The sequence below is a fragment of the Sinocyclocheilus rhinocerous genome, unplaced genomic scaffold, assembly GCF_001515625.1.
Source record: "Sinocyclocheilus rhinocerous isolate Xijiao unplaced genomic scaffold, SAMN03320098_v1.1 scaffold106, whole genome shotgun sequence".
Classification (NCBI taxonomy): Eukaryota; Metazoa; Chordata; class Actinopteri; order Cypriniformes; family Cyprinidae; genus Sinocyclocheilus; species Sinocyclocheilus rhinocerous.
This window is the reverse complement of record NW_015633181.1, coordinates 142,020-147,195: the sequence shown is the minus strand read 5'-3', so window position 1 is coordinate 147,195 and position 5,176 is coordinate 142,020.

Genomic DNA, 5,176 nt, shown 5'->3' with positions numbered 1-5,176 from the left:
TTAGAGTTTTATAATTCATTATCTTCTTGTCGATCCACCAGTTCACATTTACAACAGCGTGTTTTCTGCGTAAAAATAAGGGTAGTTTTTGGCTTTGGTCTAAAACAAAAAGCAAAAGGGCTTATTGAAAAAGGCTAATTCATTCTCTCTTCATTCTTTCGCTTTTCGCCAGGAATATAGCCATTTCCCCGGTAACCGCAGTAAACAAACCAGCGCAGCACCTGATTTTGCAACTTGCAGAGCTCATATTTAATCAATTAAACCATAGCCTTTTGAAGTATAAGCTATATCTCAATTTTTCATGTATATTTGTTTTTTTCACCGGAGCACCACCTGAGTCTTCTCCTCCCGTCCCATTTCTACCAGTGATCATTTCCTTCCCGCGGTACTCATCACTGTTGTAGGTTGCCAAGTTGAGGGGACAAATGGGTTGAAATTTGTATGTGTCATTTGTGTGAGAAGGATGTATTTCATACAAGATCTGGCAACTGGGGCAAGCTTGGAAATTTTTTTTGAGGTGCTTTTTCATACAATGAGGTTTAGGCCATACAAATTACGGGAGTTTCCCGGAGGCGAATGTGGCAAACATATAAAATACGCCCAGTGGGATATTTTTATAGAAAGATTAAAAACACGGGAGAAATACGGGAAAATATTTAAACAGGATGATAGCGAGATAGAATGGTAAAATACGGGAGAATCCAGGGAAAAACGGGAGGGTTGACAGGTATGCTGGAGCCATATGGATGGGATTTTACGTTGTCATTTATTTACAAGGTAACATGGACATTTGTACAGCTGCGGCTGCATGGTGGTAAGATGAATGTTTGTATTAACTCAAAGTCTCACAGCCAACACAAAGCCCACAGAGAAAGAAAGAGAAAGAGAAAGAGAAAATAAAGGAAGAAAAGCAGAGATGTCACTTTCCATGAATACATTACATTTTGGATCCCATTACTTTTTTAAAACATTAGAGCAGGGGTGGCGAACTCCGGTCCTGGAGAGCCGCAGCCCTCATTTAAAAATTTTAAATGGGATATATCAGGGGTGGCGAACTCCAGTCCTGCAGAGCTCAGCTCCAACCCTAATTAAAACTCCCCTGCCTGTAGCTTCCTAGTAACCCTTCAGACTTTGATTAGCTTGTTCAGGTGTGTTTGATTAGGGTTGAAGCAAAACTCTGCAGGGCTGTGGCTCTCCAGGACGTTCGCCACCCCTGCATTAGAGGCACAAATCCCATGCTTTTGTTGTGAGAGTCATTAAATAAACCATTATGTAACATAAAATTAAGATAGCATAAGATATAGCCAGTTTTAAACAACTGAAATGTCTGCATTCCCTCCTAAATTATGGTTTTGGCTTGTCCCACCTCTAAAGCCTTGACCTTCTTGACTGTATCTAACACTGGAATTTTGTTTAAAAATACCTAACTTTTAAGAGCTTTAGGCCCCATTTTATGAAAAATTACAGGTAATGTTTAAAAAAAAGTGGCTGGAAAGAAGAAAACAACACTGATTAATACTGATGAGCATATTCACATGACATCATATGACCCCTTTAACAAACAAGCAAACAATCACAAAATAGCGCAGAAGAGCAGAACAGATGGCACTGAATTGCACTCTTCCTGTATATAAAACAGTCTGCTGCTTGATAATGGAGGGGACCAATTAGGCTGCAAGCAAGTGACTCTGTTTATGAAAAGACAGCAGAATGGATCCAAAACTGAGAGCTGATCGGGGGAAGGTGGAGGAAGATATCACTTACCTGTACTGAGGGACATTGCGGGTCCTGCAGTCTTTTCTGTCAGCACGTTCTTCGTGTGATTAGCCTCTTCTGGGTGGGTGAAACAGAAAAAAGATTTACCCAGGCAAAGAGTGATCCCTGAGGAGAACCACATCACACACATATAGTCATTTCAACATAGAAACATTGTACTCAAGTCCAAGGCACTGGTAAGGAAATGAAGCTGTAATAAATCATTACCTCAGACATATAAGCCCACAAGTATGATACACATTCACTAGCAGCATTAAAGTTATGACCAAATAATGTTACATAAAATGACAAAGAGCTTTGGTATTTTGAAGATAAAACCCTTTTTCCTCTTCACGTCTTGAAATGAATTCAGCTCAATAAGACAGAAAGAGAAAGACAGCCTCTTGATTAAGTGAAAAAACAGATCCAGAAAGAGCTCAGATTTCAGATACAGTTTGAAGTTTCTTCTGAAGCAAAGTCCACCGAGTCTTTCAGAGGACTTAAATCCACAAGACTGATTTTCCCCTTAAGTCTGGGGCACATCCTCTCTCTCCCTTTTCTTTCCCTCTCTCTTCAGTTTTTTACAACTGATTTTATCTCCAGAAGTGAGCTTAAAGGAATAGTTTACCCAAAATTGAAAATTTGCTGAAAATTCACTCAGGATATGCATAGGAGTTGAGTTTTTTTTTTTTCATTTGGAACAGATTTTGGAGAGATTTAGCATTACATCACTTTATCACAAATGGATCCAGTGCAGTGAATGGGTGCCGTCAGAATGAGAGTCCAAACAGCTGATAAAAACACAAGTAATCCACACGACTCCGGTCCATCAATTAATGTATTGTGAAGCGAACAGCTGCGTGTTTGTAAGAAACAAATCCACCATTAAGGCGTTTCTAACTTCGAACCATTACTTCCAGCTAAAATACGAGTCCTCTATCCATAATTTTGCTTACTCCAGTGAAAAATTTGTCTATCGGAATCAAGAGAGAAATATGCAAAGATCAAGCAAAACAAGCAAAAACAGTTTTCACTGGAGGAAGAGTTATTATTGATTATGGGATCATAGTTTGGCCAGAAGCAATGATTTAAAGTTATGCCTTGATGGATTTGTTTAATACAAACACAGAGCTTTTTGCATCACAAGTGGTTAATTCATGGACTGGAGTGGTGTAGTTTATTTTTTGGACTCTCATTCTGACAGCACCCATTCACTGCAGAGGATCCATTTGTGAGAAAGTGATGTAATGCTAAATTTCTACAAATCTGTTCCCATGAAGAAACACACTCATCTACACCTCGGATGGCCTAAAGGCGAGTAAAGTTTCAGCAAATTTTCATTTTTGGGTGAACTATTCTTTTAATCTGACAAAAACCTCCTTATGGTGATGTCAACTGAAAAAACGGATTCATAAATAAAGCAAAAATGTTTTTGTTTTTTAAATGCAAATTAGTTGTAGGGTTTGTCTCTTTTAACTAAGAATAGCCCTATATATAAACAAAATAAGTCTATAATATGTGAAAGGCAAGGAAAATATAAAAAATCAGATAGTTGGGAGGGTTTTAAGAAATATCTAAAGCACTCTATAACAAAACTCTCCCAAACAAATGCTCTCTCTCTCTCTCCCCCAATACACCAAATTTATAATAATCTATTTGCAAAAGCCATGCTGTAAGCACACAGGCTTTTCCTGAAACACACTGTGTGAACACTCAAACTCCCATCAGACTCTCCCAAGCAGCTCACTCCTGCAGTCTGCGGCTGCCTATGAGGAGTCTGCACAGGAAGTGGGGGATCGTTTTACGCTGTCGGCAACACAATCCTTCACCGTGAGTTCACCATCGGCAGCCACCTGAGAAAGCTTTGGCTTTCCTCTATACCAAAGACCCGAGTTGATTGTCTTATCCAGACAGAAGCAGAGCACTGACTGGGAATTTTCTCCATCTTGCCCCATTTGTTAACAATTGTGTGAACTGTGAATCTGCATGGCAGTTGTTTCATTGTTATTGAAACAATACTATGGAATGAGCTGATGAGGTACGTCAGCTGAAATGTTATGATATGTGATTATTAGGCTCTCTCGAATGTGCCAAATTCTCGAGTCTGTTGCGATGTCTCTCTCACACTCTCTCCATCACTGGCTGACACTAACTCTGAAACATATGGAAAACCTCCCTTCCCTCCCGACCTAAAGCACATAATTTGATCAGCACAGTCTTGGACTGGAGGAGTGTACAATTACATACTATATATCTCCATAACAGCATCATGTGTAGTGTAATCACTGTTCTCTGAAGCTTAACAGCTTGCTTTAGTTTACAGTCTTAGGAAAAGACTGCAAGTGAGATTTACTAAACTCTGGGATTTCCAGCTCTGAGTTGGGCCTGTACAAACCACATTCGTTCTCTGTCTAATGATTTGCAGCACTTGTCATCCTTTCAGCACGAAGCCCCTGCCAAAGTGATAAAGCCGGTTTAAACAGAACCAAAAGTACCATGATTAAAGATTGTATTATTTTTTAGCAATCTGCATAACTCTATAAACTGCAAACATCCAATTTTATGGCAAAAGCACCCCTTCCTTCCTCCCACTGACCCTAAAAATTACAATGGTTACCATAGTTTCCATCAAATGCCATAGTTATATGGTCAAGATGTTTTTTTTTTCATATATTTGATTACATCCTTGTGTAAAACCATAATAAAGTAATATGTGATATCCTTCAAATATTGTAAGAAGCCTTAAGAACCTTTTTTGTGTCTTTTTTTTAATGGGTACCACTAAATTATCAGTTTTCATTACAGTAACTATGGTGTTTTTGTACAAACTGATTACCCTACATATTCATAAAACAGTAAAACATTTTATATAAAATATTTAAAATATAAATAATTACATAAAACCAAAAAATAAAAAGATTTGCATGATTTATTCAATGAAAAACACATTAAAACAAATTTGACCACCGGTATGCACTCGGACTGTTATGCACGCGCTGCACGCGTGCTTTCTGTGCCACGCGTTTTATTTGCGGGGTCTGCGCAGCACGTGCATAACGATGCTCAGAGCAGGCTGTACCGGTGGTAGCCTAAATATACGGCCCTCAGACAGAACAGGCAGGTTGTCGATGAGTGGCTTAGCCTATAATTTTAAATGACAGATGTTGTATTTATTTATTTTTCTCTGCGACTTTCCTACTGTGTTAACAGAAAAATGTCAAACGAATTCTGTATTTTGACAAGACGAATAAAAATAATTTAATTTTAATTTAATTTAAATAATTTTTGTACAACCTACATTTTTATTTTTTTTCTCTTTGCAACACTTTTTCCCATTGTGTTGAAATGTTAAACGACCTGTATCCTGACAAGACGGATAAAAATAAGAAATACAATTTTTGTACAACATTTTTATTTTCTC